Consider the following 23,398-nt stretch of genomic DNA (forward strand, 5'->3'; position numbering starts at 1 on the left):
GTGTTTAAAATGAGGGGACTATAAAATGGTTTTTCTCATTTTAATCTCTCCTAATGATAACTGAATATTAAAGTTAACATAGTATCCATGTCTTCTGTGGAAATTTATGCAAAGTAAAACAGTAACACCAAAAAAAAAAAGTAACACCAAGTGTATAAAGAGTGAGAAGGAAATATGGGAATACATTGTTGTAGACTTAATATATCACATAAGAAGAAATAAAATCTCCTTTCCTATCTTCACTTTGATTGATTACAAAAATATACTGTAGACCTTAAATAAAAGGACCATAAGAATGATTGAGAAAAATCTAAAAAAAAAGGAAAGAAAAAGATGAATACAATAAATGTCAGACAACTATGTACTGTATATCTTATTAAACAGTATATTTTAATCCAATCACATAAAATTGCATTGATTCCAAGGACAAAAACAATTCATGCCAGATTGCATGAGAAAATAGATCTTGACTGTTTTCTGTTTACAAGAAAACACATTGGTTGAAAATAAATTTATGAAAAATACATATTACACAATTTAATAAAAAGAAGGCTGCCTTGGTTATATGAAATCAGAAAAGTAGATTTCTAAACAGGAATATTACCAGGGTAAAAAGTTTATATGCCTACAAAAAAAAAAATCCAGATCAAGCAAGCTTTTCTGCCTAATATCCCTAAATATGTAATCATAAAATAATTCTTATTTTTAACATTTTTTCCAAAAATGAAAAAAAAATATTTACTAAGGCCATTTTCTGAGGCCAGAATATTACATGCATCAGACACAAAGATATGTCATTTCTTAAAATTTCTTATAGCAATATAGGAAAATCATCATTGTCTCCCTGGATTAAGCAAAAGTATTTGTCAAATATTTGAAAGTTATGAAAATTGAAAAGGATAAAAATAAAGTTACCTCTATTTATAGAACATGATTATCTAAATAGAAAATTTCAAATAATCTATTAAAACGATAATGAATGGAATATATAAGCTTTATATTGTCGTGGAATACAAGCCTATGGAAAATGTGTACAATCCATGGAGTTTCTATAAACTAGCAATGGACAAATATGAATTCTAAGAGAAAGAAAATGACCATTTACAATAGTATAAAAAATCACATACTTACGCACAATTCTAAACCAAAAAATGGAGGATCTGTAAGGTAAAATTACAAAGGAAGCTTTAAAGAAATAAAAGAAAATCTATTCCAGATCCATGGGCATCATCATTTAAAAAAAAAAAATAACCAAAGACAAATAAAGAAAAAAAAAAACCCAAACTGTTACATCTACTTCACACTATGCAGTAAACATTGACTTGAATTTCACTGGGAAATGCTAATAGGTATGAAATGATTCCTAGTTTAAGGTCATCTAGACAGCGCCATGCCCAGGAACACTGGAGTCCATCCCCATGAGTCCTATGTCACTTTCGTTCTTTCCGACATGGCCTGATGTTGGAAAGCTCCAGACTCCATGTCTATCAGTGCAATCTCCTCATTCAAAGAAAACTGGCATTTGTTGGAAAGACGCATAAAGACCCCTAAAATAAAAAAGGATTTTGCCTCTCTTGTCAGATAAATTTATTTTTGAAAAAAAAGTATAAATCAAGCTGAACCTTGCATATTTTTTTTCCAAAACTTACTTCCAGAAAAGAATCAGACTATGCAGGCCCTATGCTGACTGTCATTGGAATTCCACTTTCAGTTCTCTCAAAAAGTTTCTATGAGGAATAAAGTGTTTGATTTATATTTAGATGCCTATTAATTACTCAAAAGGCAAAAAAGCCCACCTCCTATAGTGCTTTCCTTTTTTTTTTTCAATTTTATAAGTTTTATGAAAGACCTGTTCCCTGGAAAAGATTCTTCTTTTAATTCATACACTCTCAGAATATTAATTTAAACATTTAACCTGTTTATATTTAACTCCTATAATGTTGACATTTAAAAATTTTTTCCACACTTTCAAAATTGTGTCTAGTATTTTTTACTTTATATTTCTTTGGCCAAATTTTAGACCTACTTACTGATTCTCATATGCATTGTTTGCACATGTTGTCTATTGAGTCTTTAATCAATCTGTATTTCCATATAGTGCATTTCTACTTAGCTTTTCTGTAACACATAGATTATCTGATCACACTGAGAATATTTACATATTCAATTTAACAGACCTAATCTGTTACTGGTGGTAAAATTTCACTGGGATATATGTTGTTCAATTTAACTTATGTCAACTTTTAGTAGTCATAGTCTTTATTCTCCTAGTTGCTTTCCTAGTTGGTTCATTCCCCCAACTGAGTGCTCATCACCATTGTTCTGAAGTGTGTAAATAATAAGGGGGTTTTTAAACCTATACCCTGGTGTGGCAGAGGGTGGTGCTGAAGGTTCTAGGCAGGAATAGTGCTGTTTTCATAGGCTCCTCTTCCCACATACCAGAAAATTTTGTCTCAAAGAAGCTTCTTTGATTTGTTACAGGGCATGTCTCCAAGACAGTACAAATACTTAATAATCTTTCAAATATTTAGCAAGCCACTGGTTTGTTTGCTTCCAATGAGCTTCATATGGGGTCTCTTGTTTCCTGCCATTTCCAGTCTTCAATACTGCCCAGAGTAATAATATACATTCAGTAATATTTGATAAGCAAATAAAGGAATAAGCATATGAATGTGTTAAATGAAAGAATCACTTATTCTTGATGAATACTTTTGAAACAAATGTTGATTCAGAGTTCACAGGTGCCCAATAGATTTTAGTTTTGGTGAATCTTCCTACAATAAGACCTTTTAATTAGCTTTCTTTTGTCATTGTTTTGTAAAATACACATCACACAATGTTGGTGTTGGTCTACTAAGAAATGTATGGGAATGAGAATAGAAGTAATATCATTTCACCATTATCGAACAAGTGAAGTTCGTTAATTGAGTTAGCTGGCATAGAAGTGCTACTTTATTCCAGAAAATATTTAGCTGGCAATAGAAAATGATTATGATGTTAACTTGGTACTAATATACAAATAGCCATACTGCAATGTGACAAATATTAAATAAATCCAACAAATGACATAAAAGGAAGGTGGGAAAAGATGATAGTTCAGAATAAATGTTGATAACATACTGTGCAACTCAGGGAAAAAGTCCTTTTAAAGAACACATTTATTCTGTCAGGTAGACATGCCCTGCTATTGCATGAACTTTGGGTCAGCATTATATGCACATTTAGTTTCTGACCTTGGACTTCTCTGTAGGAGCTGAGGTTTGATCTAAACTGATCTAAATTAAACTAATTGAACATCAAAAGTCTGAACAAACATTGTTTTCCTTAAATCCATGTGCTAGTATTGGTTTCCAAACTTAAAATAAGTATCCTATGTTCCTTTTTAAAATAAATGTAATTAAGTTTATTTTAATTATTTCCTTATATAATGGATATTTGAGCCACAATTCTTTATTTCTTAAGGAACTGAGAGTTTTGTTAGCAGATGTGGATAAATGTATCTAAACCAAAATATGCACATCAAAGCCATATTATTTAAAAAGAAAAATACATTAGTTTTAAAATAATTTCTCATGTAATGCCAATCAGTAAAGGCTTTTATAAGAAATGTTGCACTATAAACAATAAGGATTTTTTAGAAGATGGCACTGTAGTCTCAAAAAATTCTGGTGTTGACAGATTCAAGAAAATAATTATTTCAGGGCCCAGCAGAGGTTGACAAGCAGTTGCAGGGGCAATGTGACACAATGCTTCCCTGGAGAGAAAGAGACTGATCATGACTGTTTAGTATTTCACAAGTTTTGGGAAAATGCATCTAGTGAATTTGACTAGACTGTGCCTTGTCGACTGTTCAGAATATAATGCGAATTGGGAATTATGCTTGGGAATAAGCTCTTAAGCACATGCTGTAGTGTGGGATAAAGTTCTTACTTGGATGAGTGATGTTCATTCAGCTAGAGCTGATTTTATAGGGATAGAATATAGGCCAGAGGATTTCTGTGACACACATATAACCTTTCTGTAAATGTGCTGCCTTTATTTTTTCTATCAAATGAATGCTGGGGGTTTAAAAGGTATTATTCATAAATAGGATATAGTTCCTCAAAGGGGGAAAAAACTAGCACATAACATACTGACCCCTGGGAAATAAAGGACCAAATCATTTCTCCTTTAACTCCAAAGGAAGCCTATATTTTTTATCAGTCACTTTTTCAGAGGAAGAAATCAGTAGCATTTTGCCATCTATCTCTATTTCCATGAGCTTGTCAATTTGATCTGAGTTTTCATCAGAGTGGGATTAGCAGCTGGAAGGAAGAGTTGTTTCATCTAAACATGCACCAAGGGGCAAAGAGGAAAATCTGTTAAAGTTGACATAGGAAAATGTAGTTATTCAAAGAGATGCTTTGAACATTTTTACTGGAAAGGCGTCTTTTATAAAAATTGTTCTAATGGATGCAGGATTTAAGATTTTATCTCATTCAGAAAGCAATCTCACGCAATAAAAGAATAAAAAGCTGTCTGTATGTGTTGTTAATTGAGGAAGTACTATTAATTAAGGAGTTAATATTGGGTTCCAAAGAAAAATGCAATGAGATTTAAAATCTATCCATGTCAGAATTTAATGATTCCTATGTCTGACCCACAAATAAAAATTATTTTAAAGAAATAGCTGACAAAAACATAACAGTAATAGTTACTGAGTTATCTAATGATAGTACATACATATTTATAGCATATTCATTTCTGGATTCTCCTATATATTTAAAATATTTTATCATTTTCTTTTAACACAAAAAAGATATTATTACAAATACAGTTGTTAAAGATAGCTATGTATGCATTTCCTTTTGTGTGGTTATAGGTGGATTATGCATTATTTTCCATTAGCTTAGATTCCCAATTTAAAAGTTTAGTAAAATGTCACACTATCATTAATGAAGAAGCAAACTTCTCCAGTTGAGTGAGATCAAGAAATTGGCTATGCAAAAGGTAATCAGACTTTAAAAAATCAGTTGCACTGGTGATTAGAGAGCTGTTCATGTTTATAGATTGAAAATCTTTGGACAAATGGGAGAAAAATTAATGGATTATAATCATATCAAGTACAATTCATAATATTATTTGTATTTGATTATACAAATTTCATATTTAAAAAATTATGTTCTTATAAATGAAGCTTTAAATACAATTCTGGCTTTAACATAATGATAATAAATACATGAAACAGTATTACTCTTGAAAAATATAACTAGAATTATAAAGCAATAAAGATAAAATAGTATTATTAAAAATACTCATATATCTATCCTCTATTTTTTTTCTCCTTAAAATAAATGCTTTAACAACAAAGTAGACCCTGGTAAAGCTTAACACTTACCTCCTAGAGTCCACTTAAAATTTCCGTCTTTTCTGATAAAAAGGTAAGGTGATTCATTTCTACACCAGCAAGTGCTGTCTCCATGGATGCGTTCAACTGTTATTCATGAAAAGAAACTCTTAATAAACCAGGAAGGGAGGACAACTTCCTCAACCCGATAAAGGTCATAGGCTAATAAATCAGTAATTGCAATAACAAAAACGCCTAAAGCTGAAGTCAGACTTCATGGCAAAAGATTGCACCACTACCCTTAAGACAGGGAATGAGGTCCATGTGTCCACACTTATGCTTTGTATTACCCTCACCTCATGGGCCTTAGGAGGTGCAGTAATACAAGAGGAAAAGCAGCAACAAGTGCATCTAGATGGCAGGTTAAATGGAGTTCATCAACAGACAGATATGACTGCAGAGAATCTACCAGACTCCACCAAAAGACAGATGTCATAAAATATCTGAATTCAAAGTTAGTATACAAAAATGCGAAATGATCTGTATAATATTATTAAACAATTGTAAACAAATTAAAAATCATCATTTCAATAACTGAGATCTAAAACTGAAATAAATTTAACACAATATATACATATATATGGTATACTTACCACATTTCAGTTTACATATTACTCATCAAGATATTTAAAAGACATAAAGCAATAAATGAATTGAGATAAAATGTTTCAAGTTGTTCCTCTGCAAATTTATCTAAGCTTTGAACAACATGTTTAAGAAATATAAAATAAACTAAATTTAATTAAATATTTGAATTATATGTATGTATTAACATTATGATGATTATCCTAAAAGCAGATTCATGGGTGATTTGTACATTTGCCTTAGGACTGTGGACTTTAAGATAAAAATGCCTATTATATTTAAGAAAATGAAGGAAAGTTTTGACAAAGTAAATGAAAAGAATAATTTCAATAAGCAATTAGAATTCATAATGAAAAACATAGACAACTGATAGATAATATTGAAAATAGAGAGTGCATTGGACATAGCAAAAATTGGTATTTATATCATTAAGGATAAGTGAATAGGATATTCTCAAGCACACAAGACAAGGAATGAACACAAAAGTAGTAAGTAGTATGTAAATGTTTCATGAGGGATAATTTTTTTTATTGTTTTTATTGGTTGTTCACAACATTACAAAGCTCTTGACATATCATATTTCATACATTAGATTCAATTGGGTTATAAACTCCCAATTTTACCCCAAATGCTGATTGCAGAATCATGACGGTTACACATCCACAATTTTACATAATGCCCTATTAGTAATTGTTGTATTCTGCTACCTTTCCTATCCCCTTACTATCCCCCCTCCCCTTCCCTCACATCTTCTCTCTTTACCCCATCTACTGTAATTCATTTCTCTCCTTGTTTATTTTCCCATTCCCCTCACAACCTCTTATATGTAATTTTGTATAGCAATGAGGGTCTCCCTTCATTTCCATGCATTTTCCCTTTTCTCTCCCTTTCCCTCCCATCTCATGTCTCTGTTTAATGTTAATCTTTTCTTCCTGCTCTTCCTCCCTGCTCTGTTCATAGTTGCTCTCATTATATCAAAGAAGACATTTGGTATTTGTTTTTTAGGGATTGGCTAGCTTCACTAAGCATAATCTGCTCTAGTGCCATCCATTTCCCTGCAAATTCCATGATTTTGTCATTTTTTAGTGCTGCATAACATTCCATGGTGTATAAATGCCACATTTTTTTTTATCCATTCATCTATTGAAGGGCATCTGGGTTGGTTCCACAGTCTAGCTATTGTGAATTGTGCTGCTATGAACATCGATGTGGCAGTATCCCTGTAGCATGCTCTTTTAAGGTCTTCAGGGAATAGTCTGAGAAGGGCAATAGCAGGGTCAAATGGTGGTTCCATTCCCAGCTTTCCCAGGAATCTCCATACTGCTTTCCAAATTGGCTGCACCAATTTGCAGTCCCACCAACAATGTACAGGTGTACCCTTTTCTCCACATCCTTGCCAGCACTTGTTGTTTGACTTCATAGTGGCTGCCAATCTTACTGGAGTGAGATGGTATCTTAGGGTGGTTTTGATTTGCATTTCTCTGACTGCTAGAGATGGAGAGCATTTTTTCATGTACTTGTTGATTGATTGTATATCCTCCTCTGAGAAGTGTCTGTTCAGGTCCTTGGCCCATTTGTTGATTGGGTTATTTGTTATCTTATTGTCTAATTTTTTGAGTTCTTTGTATACTCTGGATATTAGGGCTCTATCTGAAGTGTGAGGAGTAAAAATTTGTTCCCAGGATGTAGGCTCCCTATTTACCCATGAGGGATAATTTTGTATGATTAGTGTCTTAAAAGAAAATACATAGGAGTCAAGACTCATTTTAGAACACATTGTGTAATTTCCAAAACTGATCAATACCTCTACCCAATTTGAGAGGTTTAGCGGGTCTCATAAAGTTGAATATCTACAGTATAATATCTAGTTACATTACCCAAAGAAAAATATCATACATATATTTTCAATGATGAGATTGATGAATGATTTGAGGAGAATGATGAAAGTTTGGAAATGCAAAACAATATAAAACACTTTGGCAATCATAAATAAAACTGAGTCACCAAAAATAGTGCCAGGTTGGGTCAGGAGAAAGAATCAAAATCATGAGGTCTACTTTTGGGGAATTGATGAAATTACTAACTTAAGGCAGGTGTGATACATAAGGGATCTGTATTAAAGCTTTATATATGTGCTATACAGTGTGGCAGCTGTTAGTCACATGTGGCTGTCGAAACAAATGAAACAATCACACTAAATGGACAATTTTTCAACTTATGTTCCATGTACATATGATATGTCAAAATACATTCCACTGTCATGTAAAGCTAAATACAAATAAAAATACAATTTTTCAGTATGAGTAGGCATTTTAACTGGTTGATAACCACATGTGGTGACCTCCCACTGTATTGTACAACTTGGGTGTGAAAATATCAATTGTCATATCAAGTTTTTTGGAGAGGGCTAATGTATGATAACATCCCAAAATAACTATGCAGTGTGTATCGAATAATTTAACATAGAAATAAATGCAGGGTTTTTTTTTCTCAAGGGTAAATAAAAAATTTACAGATAGCAAATACTTCTTAGACATAAAGCCATGACATATTGTGAAGAGGTAAAAATGTGGAGTAGGCTCTCTGACCTTGGTGTAATTAAACTAAAAGCCATATATAATCCAACAGTTGATCATTAACATGCAAACAGGCAGGAATCATAAAAGATAATTCAGTTGAAATATATTTGATTTAAAACAGTAAAGAACATTTGATGCACTAAAATGTGTTGGATACATGCAGATCAATTCTTAGGAAGTTTACAACTTTCAAATCAGATGTGCTTCAAATTTAGGAGGCACCAGAGTGACAAATACATACAATAGACAATTAAAAATTTTAAAAGGAAAATATAGAGAGCAAAATCAGTCATATATAATAGAAAATATAAACTAACTCAACCCAATGATAAGGTGCTTTCTTGTCAAAATTATAACTCACAAATCTTATATTTTCACAAATGGATGGATGCAATCCACTCAATTCCCTAAAGGGTTATATAACATAGAGAACTTCTGTGTACACAGAACAGAAGAGCACCAGAAGATATTGGTAATTTTCTAAGGCAAATGGCAAAGCTGCTAATTCAACCGTCTGCTTGACAATATTAGGGAAAATGTCAGCTATAGTAAGTGAACGATGTAATTTCGCAAAGGAACCCACTATAGTTCTCTTGCTAAATTCCAAAATATAAGCACAGGAAATATTTACAGAGCAAATGAGAAAACTCATATTTCTCTATGCTACCAAGATTCAGCATTTTGCTTTTTTTTTAAGCATTTTATTCTATGCTTCTAAGCACAAGTTTCAAAAGAAAATTCCAATCTACTTCAACTGGGTTCAGAGAGAGATTGGGGAATTACTTTCTAATCCCACTTATTGAGGAATGTTGCCCTGATTAAAGTCCAAGTGGAAACTACCTTGGGGCTCTTGTGTCTGCCCTCACTGAAAAGCACACCAAGTTAATTGCTTTCTTTATATTATTAGCCCACTTACCAGAATAAAATGTAAGTTAATGGTCTATAAAACTTTGAAACTCTGGCTTTGTACAGAAACATAAAAATTTGTACTCCTTTTTTGGAGTCATTGGTGGTTTACACATTGACTGAAAAAAATTTGTCTGTGTCTGGGAGGACACTGGTATTTCTGAAGGTTTTTACTCTCTTAGTCATTCTATGGATAGTAGGATTTATTGTCACATCCTGAGCAACAGTTTATTCAGGGCTACACAATCCAGTCAAGAAAGGGACCAGGAAAAAGACAGACAGACACAAAAGTGGGAAAATGCTAGGTCTTTGTGGTTGACTACAACCCTGGTAGGGAGGTAGTAGCACACAACAAGCTCAGCATATTTATTATATATGTATAAACATCAAAAGAAATTATTGTGAGAAAGTTTCTTCAAAGTAAGCAAAACCAAGGTCATGAGTATAAGCAGCCCAGTTGTACCCATAACTTTCTACCCCCCAGCAGCTGGTGTCTAAGGTCGAGAACTGAATAGCTCTGTGGTTACGCATACCCTTCTATTGAACAGGTTGTCACTATAGCAATTGGGCACTCTCAAATCCATGCCTTCACACCAAGAGTTCCCAAGTAGCGGTTCCTGACAGAATTTTCCATCTGTATATTTTAGAGGCGATTTCCAACTGACCCAATTAATTTGACAGGTCTGACACAAGTACTGAAAAGATTTTCCTGAGAGTATTTCTGAGCAGTTCAAACTAAAGAGACATGGTTCATGTTACTGAAAAAAAAGATCCTTTAAATACAAGGCTTCTGTGAGTGCATTCTGGTGGAATATGATTGGTCCTTATAAACATGGGAGATGAGAAAATCCTTGCCTGTTGATCTCTGACTTAGGTACACAAAATTGGGTAGACTTATCATGCCAAACTTCTTAAGATCTTCATTTACTCATCCCTTCAATCAAAAAGGACTAAAGAACTCAGAACTAAGTAGGAAAATTTAAATAAGTTAGTGTTTGTTGCATATATATGCATCTCTCTCTCTCTCTCTCTCTCTCTCTCTCTCTCTCTCTCTCATTCATTGCCCATTTGGGGCAATTTTCTTAGTTTGGTTTGGTGTTTCATTTTGTTGGTATATTTCATATATTATAAAGTCTATAAGATTCATTAAATCTGATGAATCATTAGATGACACGATACATATAAATTAAATCTTCACTTGATGAACACCATATGAAAGAGTAGGTTCCATAGGCTCATATTTTCAATTATTTCAATAAATACATCTTTTTTTCTAAACATTCTGATTGCAACTGGTTACTAAATCTGCTTAAAATATGCTAAATGATCATTCTTTCACTGTTGGACAAGGTAAAATTTACTACTAGTAATCTCTCTAAATATATGCAATTATAAATTTTGTAAATAGTGCATCTTTCAATATGTAAAAGAATATTAATGATGATGTAGCAAAGAATTCTTAAGTATCTACTCAATTTTCCAAGTATAAATGTTTTCAGAGAAATACATTGTATATTTCAGCTGGGGTTATTTTTCCTCTTTTGAGACAAGAAAGATTTTTGATCTTTTCAAAAAATCTTCAGTTGTCACAAAATGAGACAAAATAAGTAGTGAAGGCAATAACCTAGATTCTCCTAGCAAAAAACTTAATGATTATCCCCACATTAAAGGAGATGGAAGATTTCTATAAAAGCTCTTCTTTTGTTGGCAAACAAATCATAAATTAAAACTATTAAATCAGCATTTTTTTTTTTTGTTTCAGATAATGCATACTTTGGGGATTCCTCCCAGGGTTCTGTGAGAACTTCACATCATATCTATGCAAAGAGTCTGCTATCTGCTCAGCATCATCCTTTATTCCACCAAGGGCCTTGATATAATTTCTGAAATGTTCTTATTGGAGTTTTTAAAACTTACTTTTAGAATATCTGACATTCATAATAGCAAAGCTTGTTGTCGTGTTTAATTCTGAATTCCTGGACCCAAAAGCTCTGTAATCAGGAAATATGTATTGCTCACGATGAAAGTCTTCCTTAAACTTAACTTTAAAATGGATTTCTAGAACATGAATGTGATTTTGTTCTTTATGCATATCATATTTTAATCTAAATTTCCCTTCTTTATTTGTCACACATAAAATATTTGTGCTGAAACTCTTGTTTTGTAGTCACATAACATTATCTCTCATAACTTTTTTCCCAAAGATTAAGCTTATTTATTTACCTGTTATTTTATCCAGCTGGTCAGGGACTTTGAATGAATTAGTATTTCTTTCTCTTCAAAATCTAATGGTATGTACTTTTTAAAAAATATGATTAATAATCATTTTAAAATAAATAAATTATGAATTACAGCATGAAATATTTGGCAAGATGTATTTTCTTATATTTCAAACCCCAAAAAGCTCTTGATTATATTTTTAAACATAATAATGTAAAAACCCCTTTAAGTGCTTGATCTTAATTTACAAAAAACAAATTTAATAAAAAATAATTTGGGAGTCATCACTATAGACACACAGTCAACCCAGCTGCTATATTTATGTATACACACACACACAACATATGTATGTATATATACATATATACCTCCATATACACACATCTCAAGTGCTATCTAAAATGCATAAAATAGACATTATATACATAAATATATATATATAAATATATGTATACATATATGTATATAAAACATATATCTGTATTAACAAATATAGTTATATGGATGAACAAGTAGCTCTTCATTAGTGTTTGCCTAACATTTTTTCCCATGCCCAATTTTAGCCAATACAAAAATGTCAAGGTGTCATGTTGTGGCTCAGTAGTAAAGCACTTCCCTAGCACCCTAGCATATGTGAAGCATTGAGTTCAATTCTCAGCACTGCATATAAATAAATAAAATAAAGGTCTATTGGCAACTAATAAATATTAAAAGAAAAAATATTTTTCAAAATAATTTCAAGCTCAACAAAAATATTCAGGTATGTCCACTATGCAAAATGAACATAAGGATGATTCTCTAGGTGAAGAATTCTTTTCTTTCTTTTTTTTTTTTTTTTTTTTTTTTTTTTTTTGGTGCTAGGGATCAAACCCAGGGCCTTGTGCATGTGAGGCAAGCACTCAACCAACTGAGCTATATCCCTATAGCCCCTAGATGGAGAATTCTTAATCTATTATGATTATCACTAAACAAAGGGGAAACTATTCACTTGTGATTCTATTTTTATTTTATGGTAACCAAAAAAGTGAGTTTTTTAAAAATATTTTTTAGTTGTCAATGGACCTTTATTTTATTTATGTGTAGTGCTGAGAATTGAACCCAGTGCCTCATACATGCTAGGCAAGCACTCTACTACTGAGCCACAACCCTAGCCCAAGGAGTAGATTTTTTAAAATTAAAATTTTAGTGGACTATTAATTCAAAGAACATACACATTTTTATTTAATTAAATAATCACCTTCACTTTTTACCACTAGTAGAAAGAAGAATCACTATTTTTATAGAAAGCAATGGTCTCTGAGATAAGCTTCAACCCCAAATCAATATGGTAATGGAGTTGAACTATATACGATCTTGCTTTTGCTGCAGTTATTAAGACAATCATTTATTTTTATCTTTTGTTCTGTTAGTGGGATATGTTACATTGTTTGATTTTCATATGTTGAAAATGTAGTTAAATATGGCAATAGCTAGCACCACCTTGGACAGGCTTCAATCTCACTTATAAGTTACCATGAGATCCAACTATGGAACTTCTTTCTATTTAAGAAAACAAGATTCCTCAATATTTTAATGAATATTGTTTAATTGTTTGATGGATATTGTTTAATATTGTTTAATTTGTTTGATTCTTATTAGCATCTCAGATAAATTCCAAGATGCTGTGGATTTTCACATAGCTGTATGAGAATGCTCTTGGCTCATCATTCTTCTAGCATATGTATCTAATATCTTTGATGCTAAAGGAAACAGTGACTCTATCTCTACCTGCACAAACTGTCACAGAAATTTAAACAGCCCCCTAGGCAGCCCTCCTTTTCTTCTTTAATAATGACTTCACAGGTGTATGTTTACATCTAGGTCTCCATCCCACAAGTCAGTTTGATCTCCAGGTTTCCACTCCAGTTGTAAATTACTCTTTCTGCCAACTGCTGTTAGCATCAGATGGTGACTGGAAATTGTCCTCACTCTCTCATCCACTAAGCATTAGGTGCAGAAATCATACATTTTCCTGGCCTTATTGTAACAGGATGAACTGCATGCCTTGCTAGGGATGTTTCAATTACATTTCCTTTGTGACTTATCAGAAAAATGAAATTCATTTATCTTTCATGATGCATCTATAGAGATTTGAAACCTGTTCATGAAATATTCTGAACAGTTACACATAATAAACTATCAGAATGCTATAATGTGTCTGCTCACAGACCTTCCTCTCAGGAATATTTCATTTGTAAAAGCAAAGTCTTATTCTTCTGCAAGGTATAAAGATGTCCCCGTACATGTCTTTGAATAATAAAGTTTGTCAAATAATGTTTATGACACAGAAACCGCAGAAAAATAAGTTACTTGACACTTCTTTGTGGCTCCCTATATAAACAATATGATAAAAAGCAGTGACTTTTCTAGCATACAAAAGATAACTTAACAAATTAGAGAAAACAATGAGTGTAATGGCTCGTTTCTGTTGTTTGCTGTATCAGCTATCTAATGCTTTCATTGCAGACCTGTGTAAAGAGATGACAGGAAAGGTAACTAATCTGAATGAGAGCTGTTGGAGATTAACAGTTTATTTATATATGAATCATCCTTTGTTTATTCTTCAATTTTAACTGGATCTTAATTGTTTTCAGTTTCCTACTTCTTGTTCTTTTTCTGGTTTCTTCAGGTGGGGGCAATTATATGAGACATTTCTTCTTTGATAAAATCAATTTTGACTTATTCTGCTTTTATTCTCATACAGTTTAAAATAATTGTGATTTTTTTTCCTTAAGTAATCACAAATAAATTTTAAACATTGACCCAGGTGGTTAGCTTATTATTCTCTTTATTCTTTTGTGCAGCTCTTGTTTCTTTTCTGCTTTTTTTTTTTTTTCAGCCACGTTTAAAGGACTTGCTTGAAAGATTTGTCGCAACGTTACCTTTAGGATAGGTCAGATGGTAGCCAATTCGTTCAGAATTTATATGTCTGGAAATATCTTTATATTACTATAATTTTTCCAAAGATATTTGGTTAGCTATTAACCCAGAATGAGCCAACCTACCTACCTACCTTCCTTCCATTCCTTCTTTTTTCTTTCTTTCCTTCTCTTTCTCTCCTCCTCTCTCCCTCCCACCCACCTGTTCTCCCTCCCTTTCCTTCTTTCTTTTTTTTAAGTATGTTTATGTATTTAATATTAAAGTTCTTCCTCAGATGGGAAACCGTTGCCATCTTTGTTTGAATCTCTTCGTGGAGTATTCATCCTCTCTCTCCCCTCCGGGCCAGCTCCTTTTAGGATGGTCTCTTTATTTCTGGTTTTGAAAAACTTGAATATGGCATACCTGGATGCAGTTTTCATTTATTTCTTATTCTTGAGGCTTATTGAGCATTTGAATCTGAGAGTTTATAATTTACATCAAATTTGGATAATTTATGGCCATTATTTCTTTACAAAGCTGCTCCATCACCTCCATTCTGGAACATCCATTCCACCAAATTCCAGTCATTACTGAGAAGTAACTTAAGTTTTTTTCAGTTATTTTTTAAGGACATTTTAGGAAGTTTTGAAACATTGTTAATTCCAGGAGTGAAAATGAGGGGAGATAATTATGCAGGTGACAATAATGAATCTAGCAGGAATATGGCATCATAGAAGTTGCTTTCTTCTCCTAAAGCATACGGCATAATACTAGATTTACTTGGACATCTTCTAATATATTTCATTTTGAACTCAAATATTCATGTCAAGACACAGAATACAGTTTCTCTAAGTCATCAACAATGTGTTCACCACTGAAACATAAATCCCATTTTAAAAGACATTTAAAAGTATTTTATCCATTAATTTATCACTGTGTGAAAATTACCTTGCTAGTTGTCAACTGTTTCACCTTGTTTATTTCTTTATATCTAATTATATTTATCTAATATTATGCTAATGATACAAACATTATTTTATTAAAAAATATGCAGCTGAAGATACTTTGTGGAGAAATAAAAAAATACATGAATATGCCTAAATTTTTAAAAAATTATTTATCTTCAATCGAAATAAATATAATACTGAAACAATAGTAAATTCAACTGTTTGAGTACTGGTGACTATTGATTTTTCTGAGTCTTGAATTTTCTCATTGTCACAGATGTCCTCAAATCTTTCCTATTTCTAGGTGTTTTCAACCCTTCTTTTAGCACTTAGTTCTTTTGTAGGATCTCTTGATCCTTGTTAATGTTTCCAATATTTTCTTTCAAGTGTACAGCCCTCTAGGGACATTTAATATCTTCATGATTAGTTCTTTGATTCTCTTTCAGCTCCGTTGGGTCTGCTTTATCTGATTATTGCCTGTCTTCCACGGAGGCTTTTTCCTTAGGTCTCATTTCTCTTTTCTTACAATGCATGCTCACTGACAGACACCAGGTACAAAGGCAGCCCTTTTAACATTAGTGGTTGGCTCTTCTACCTGGAGGCTGGCAATACCTTGTCTTGGATTCTGGCAGTACTCTGTTTATCCCCTGGAAACAGGCTCCATTGCCCTTTTGGAAATAGTTGTTTTCTTCTTGGGGCTCTCCTCAATAATCCCTTATTCTTTCTCCCCATTCAGTGTGAAGTGAAGGGGAACAGATGGGAGGCAGTTAAGGAAAGAAATTCTCAGGAAAGAGAAATTCAGTTACATTTTCTTTATGTCCTCCAAACTCTGAGTGTATTTTTTTTTCCTAACTAGAAATTAAGTATCTTAATCTGGCCAAAGAAAAGTCTTGCAAGGTCAGTGCATCTCTATGATTCAGTCTTCAGATTGGACTGACTTGACTTCCAAAAGCTGGGAGTCTCTCACAGTTTAGGTTTGGTTTTCAAAATATCAAGTTCCTTCTTACAAATGTTGCATCCTAAATAATTTAACTATGGAAAGGAAGAAATACTGTCAAGACTATTACTTCAAATGAGCATTACTTTAAAGGGCTCAATTTATGTAAGCCTTGTGATCTGTGCTCTCCATTCTGCAGAAATGGTTATGCTGCTGCTTTATCTGGAAAGGAATAAACAAGGGTAATAATGAAACAGATTAAAAACCATGTTTACAGGGCTGGGGATGTGGCTCAAGTGGTAGCGCGCTTGCCTGGCATGCGTGCGGCCGGGTTCGATCCTTAGCACCACATACCAACAAAGATGTTGTGTCCACCGAGAACTAAAAAAAAAATAAATATTAAAAATTCTCTCTCTCTCTCTCTCTCTCTCCTCTCTCACTCTCTCTTAAAAAAAAAAAACCCATGTTTACAAAATCCTGCCATCTTAACACTCAGATCAAAAGTTGACCAGAAAACATATGTCCTTTAATAGAAGCACAATTTATAGCTTATTCTACTTCTCTTTTGCAAAAGCACATGTGATTCGGGACATTTATTTTACCCAGTGTACATAATAATCAACTTAGTATTGAATTGCCTTTTGTTTCAAGGGATTGACTCTTAATATCTGATTGCTACAGAAATTATTACTACAACTAAATCTTTACACCTAAATTATATTAAGTAGACAAAAATTATTTATGAAGCACAAACCTAGAATACAACTAAGCCCCAATATATATTTTACAAAATAATCAACTTCGTCCTTACTAAACTACAAAATATTTTGGGTATATTTTCCTCTATAAATAAATGATACTGATTGCATTTTCTTGCCACTAGTCGTTACCAAGAACAGAGTATAGTTTTAATACAAAAAGTAAAAATAAAGCCTATGGCATGTGCAAAACTAAATATAGTACTGCTTTCTCTTCAGTTATTTGTTGAGTTGTATAATAGGAATATTCAAATGGAAATGCACACACATGAAATATTGAAGCCAAATATCATGAAATTCATGTATTTCCTTTCCTGTAATAAATCTGTAGCTTATGGATATAGAAACTGAACTTCTTGATTTATTCTGAAAGAAAAGAAAACATTTTCACTTGGAATCATAAGCATAGTTAAATAGAAATGTGTTAAATATGAAAAAGAATTCATTGACTAGGCCCCATGTGTAGAAACAGTAACATCTCTGAAATAATGCATTATAATGAATAAAAAACTGGAATAATAAATAAGTAGTATGGGAAGAGCATGAATAATTCAACAAATTTCAAATGGTAATTCTGGATATTCTGAAGGGAAATTAAGAGTAAAGGTTGACACTGCATCCTTAATTCACTTTCCTTTTCCTCAGTCATTTCTTTAAAACTAATTTTTTTAGTTTAATTATTTTGTACCATACACAAGCAGCATGGGTTTATACTCAATAACAAAAACACTTCAGATTAACATATATGCTTTTAAACAAACTTTAGAAAGTAAAATTGAATTAAAATAATCTTTTTTTTTTTTTTTTTTTTTTTTTTTTTTTTTTTTTTTAGGATTGTCTGGATAGAATATGCTACTCGGGTCCAGCAACACATGATGTTTTTAGAGCAGACCAGATTCACACGGCCCTTCTGCATCAATGCCATTGTGCACATCAGACAGGCTTTGAGGCACTCAGTGAATCTCAAGACACATGTAGGATTATCTTTGGAATCTAATTGGGCAGTAGACTTCACTTCCTAAGTTCCCAAAGAAGATTCTAAAATTAAGTAAATGTGTTTGCAGCTGTGTGCACTAGGCTGCTATGCTGTTGTGCACACATTGAGAGGATGCCAGGTGAGAGAGAGGAGTTACACAAAGACTCCATCTCCTTGTCCTCACCCTTGTCATGCAGGGGGATTTTCACATATTATTTCTTCGTGGCATCTTTTCCTTTTAAATAATGTCCCCCGCCTCCGCTCCATGTTCCTGTTAAGAGATTTAATTACCAAAGTTACCCAAATAACCACAGGGCTAGAGTTCACAATAACCTCAGTCCTTAGGATTCAAACATTGAGCAGATCCACTCAGATGCATGGAAGTTGGATTTCCATTATTATGATGGCAGCACCTTCTTGATAATTCTGCTTTCGGCCTTTGATATTCTTGAAGCTACATACTTGGTCTGTAATGAATGATTCATTGGGGTTGGTTTTTTCATTGATTCATTTTTTTTATTAAACAAAAAATAAATGGGAAACATCTCTTCTTTTGCATAAAGCCATTCAAATTTAACTGATTTCAATTGTTATGAAAAAAAAAATCATGGAAAGAGCAGATTGTGTGCAGAAAACAGTCAGAACGACCAGAGAAACATGGAACATTTTAGCAGAAAAATTCAAAATCAACATTTAAAGATTTATGGAAAGAGTCAAATATTTAAAGCCAATGAGGGAATATTGAGTTTTTAAAAATGCAAATTGAAAAGTTTAGAGAAGCTTGTGTATTCTTATTTACCCTTGATCAATGGCCTCCCTTGCTTTGCAGTGATGTGGAAAAGAACAGAGCCTATATTTTCATTGTAGGTCCTGGGTGACTGATAAAAGCAGAGAAGACATTATTCCCTGTGTTAGTCATCTTTGTGTCACTGTGACCAAAATACCTCATAAGATTCACTTAGAAGAGGGAAAGTTTTTTGTGGCTTATTAATAATTTAACCAACTACCAAGATACATAATCAATGCAGTTTATCAATGTAGCTGATTTCAATGCATTCACACCGAATTGAGAAGGAAATATACAAAAGTAATCCATATTCAATAGCATTTGACAAAAAAATAATAAGAAATAAACTTTACCAAGGAAGTAAAAGATTTGCACACTTAAAACCATAAAACATTGCTTAGGAGATAAAGAAGACTTAAAGAAAAGGAAACACATTCCATGATTATGGATTGCAAGACTTAATAGTGTCTTAAGACAATAGCATCGGTAATTGTTTTAAGATTTAATATTGTCTTTAACAGATAACACTACTGTCAGAAGTAAACTAAAGTGTCAATGTGTTCTTCATCAAAATCCTAATGACTTTTTGCATATGCAGAACAATCAATTATCAATTCAACATAGAACTTTGAGAGACTCATAATAGCCAACACAATCTTGAAAAAGAAGAAGCCAGGCTCGGTGGCACACGCTTTTAATCCCAGTGGCTCAGGAGTCTGAGGTAGGTGAGTCACAAGTTCAAAGCCAGCCTCAGCAACTTAGTGAGGCCCTAAGTGACTCAGTGAGTACTGCCTCAAAATAAAACATAAAAGGGCTGGAAATATGGTTTAGTGATTAAGTTCCCCAAATTTAATTCCTGATACAAAAAAAGAAAATTAAATAAATAAAAACAAAGAAAAAAGAAAAATTCAATATAAGGTTATATCATCTACACTAGAGCTATTAAGTTAGGTAAGAATAGATAAGGTTAATCTTCTGCATTCAGTATAATTAATGTTCCAGCTGATAATATCAATTATGGAACATATAGCTAATGATTTAAATTCAAATAAAATTTATATGGATTGTCAAAGTATGTAGAATTAAATACATTGATTTAGTTTTATCATTCAATACATATTAAACGATAAGGCAATGATGCCAGATTGGTTAAATTAAAATTGCTGCTTGATATATGTTATTTCCTGAGGCTGCCTGTCCTTGCTAAATATAATTCAATGGTCATTGTATTTATGCCAGCCTTTGGCAGCAAATTTGGAATCAGCTTTTGCCTTTGCATAGTAATTTCAGATATCTGACAAGAATTTAATTTCTTCATTGTTAAAAAAATAAACCCTCCACAAATGGCCTTCCTGCTGAGGTTAAGACCATAGATTTTGTTACTTTAACCTCTATGTTAGGCCATCATCATGTTCCTTTTTTTTTTTTTTTAATTGGGCTTTGAGGATAAAAAAAATATGCCACACAACCACCAACTTCAGCAAAATGCTGCTGTCAAAATTTTATTCACACTAAGTGGCCTCAGCATGCCACTGCCTTCCTGTGGGAACGGCAATGGCTCTCTGTCAAATACCAAATTGATTTTAAAATTGCTTGGATGGCTTCTGAGGCAGAGCAGTCGGGAGCTGTGTGTTTATCTGAGACGGTGTCAGTGCGTGAGCCAGGCTCTCCTCTGGTGGGAGTGGAGCATGTTTATGCCATTTCCTAGCACAGAAGGGATTAAAACCTCAGGCTCAACGTTGTAACCTGCACATATGCTGATCACAGCACAAAATCAGTCACACACAGGGAATATTTATATTCTATGTAGAATTCAAAAATTATTTTATGATGACTCCTTTTTTGCTTAGATTGTGATACAAAAACAGGTCAGATATAATACACAATAAAGGATGAAGCAGGGGCTAGGATGTGACTCTAGAGTAGGAGCCCTTCCCTGGCATGTGTGGGGCCCTGGGTTTGAGTGTTTAGTAAAACAAAAATAAAAATTATAAAAGTTAAATAAATAAGTAAATAAACAGAATCTTGAAGGGAACAAAAAGTTTCCAAATTTCACTACTCACTTTTACATTTTGAGTTTCTGAAACAAAGAATGAACCAACAATGCTTGTAAATTCTTCCTTTCTGCTCCACCTCTGGAAAAAACTGATCAGAACTCTGGGGCAGGCAGAAAATTCAACATAAAATTCCTTGGGGATATATGGGTACCACAGTCTTGGTCCCTCCCCCTTATTATAATGAGAACCTCCAAGGCTTTTCTGCACTCGCAGGTCATTTTGTAACTGTGTTGAGGCCCCGCCCCTGACTCCCCAGAAACCTCAACTTTGGAAGCCATAAAACTTTCCAAATAGTCTTGGCTAGTGTGAGTGGAATAATCAGTCTCCACATCCTAACCAAATTGTGGGTGGGGATTTATCTTGATTTTTCTAGGCTGAGAACAAGCAGATGTAACACACACATGGCTGAGTATGGAAGGAAAGAACATACACAGTTTCAAGATTTAAAAGATAATGTATTTTAAGCCTTCAGGATTATGGTTTCTTTAATATGTATCTCAAAAATATTTCAAAACAAGACATTTGGTCATAACTTTTGAAGTTGAATATGATAGGATATTAAGAGTGACATTGGTAATTGTAAATAGAATGCTTAGCTCCAAATAAACATTTTACAATCCTGCACTCTAAAGAGGGGTACAAACAGCTGGAGATAAAATGTCCTCCAAGTATTATTAAACTGGGAGGCCAATTAACTCTGCTACCCTTACATAACCCTGGCCATATGTCTGTAACAGAGTCCTTCCCCTGGACCCAGGAATGTAAGCTGAGTTTTCAGTAGGGAGTAATCAGATAAATACATTCTCAGGAGTAGAGGCATTCATCTTCAAAAAGTCAGGAATATTATACTTTTCCATCTCCCTCACTCATGGAATGATAACAGAATATTTTTCAAAAGCCAGGTTGTTGTAAAATTCCTTGCAGACTGAAATAATTTTAAGGGATTTACTGTCTGGTTATCTCCAACTAGAGTCTATTTAGGTAGCGGATCTGACATTGCACTTTCAAGGTTGGAGAAGAGACATTGAAGAGATGATGGAAACTCTGCAGATGCCAGACTGTTCAATATATATTTTTTGGTGTAAAAATATATTTTCTCTTTGATTCCTTTCAAAATGCAAGTTGTTCATTTCTAAATAAATACTCTTAGAAATATACAGATATGCAATTAATGTAGAGACAAGTCATTTGTGATGTTAAATACACTCTTATTTGTGATTCCTTTCCTGCAGACTAATGGTATGTAATGTGAATTCTTACATTTTGTAAATCATTTTTGCCTGTTATACCACCTGATGGTATGTTCTATGGTAAGATATATAGTTGTTCGTGTAAAACCTGGTGTTAGGCATAATAATATTTCAATTGCAAATTCCATGCTCCACGTTACTGTGTAGATGTTAATAAATACTTTGCCTTAAGTGGCTTGTTAAAATTGCTATTAAAATTTCTTGTTTAAATAAAGGCATGCTTAATTTATGTTGTGGAATATTGGGACATCTTGAAACTTTCTAGGAAGAACACATATTATTTAATGGTGCATTCTTAGATAAGTGGTGTTCCTTATCTGGACCTTAATTTACTTATATAAAATTATAAGCTGTACTATATCATTGTGACTTTTGAGGCCCTCTGAAGATGGTTTTTAAGTAATTGCCTCAGAAAACAAATTGCTTGGGTTTGAATTTTGGTTTCATCGTTTTATAATTGTGGTTTTAATAAATTATTTAAACTCTGCCACATTTCTGTCAGGGATACTTAATAATAAGTACTAAATGCTTACAAAAATACCTGAAATAAAAGTAAACTCCTTTAAATATAAAATATGATATCATGAACTTCTGTGTTCATAATTTGCTCTAAAATTTTAGAAGAAATCAACTGGTAGACCACTTACCAGATCAAAAAAAAAACGTATCTTGTGAAATGATTTGTTTCAGTAATAATAGAGAACAGCATACTTTATAATATAAAATAAACTCATTAATTTAACTGAGTGACAAAGTGATTCTTCAAAGTGATGTAAAGACACTACAGTTACAAAATCATTACTAAAATCTTTAGCTTATTTCCCCCTTAATAGATGGATTTTATCCTAAAATGTTATCCATTTGGTAAAGTTGATCTCCATGCATTCTTTAGATCAGAAAACATTTCACTATTTAACAACAAGAAATCAGGAAAACAGATGCTACATGAAACTGAATCTCATGACAAAGGGAACAGTCATAGTAACAGCACTGTAAGGAGGCTTCAGGAGTCAATCTGCTAGATAATATTAACAGGAAAATATTCTTAGAAAAAATGTAAAATTATTGACAAGTTATGAATGTTTACATAATATAATAAAAACATCTTAAGT

The sequence above is a fragment of the Spermophilus citellus genome, assembly GCF_964194105.1.
Source record: "Spermophilus citellus genome assembly, chromosome: 12".
Lineage (NCBI taxonomy): Eukaryota > Metazoa > Chordata > Mammalia > Rodentia > Sciuridae > Spermophilus > Spermophilus citellus.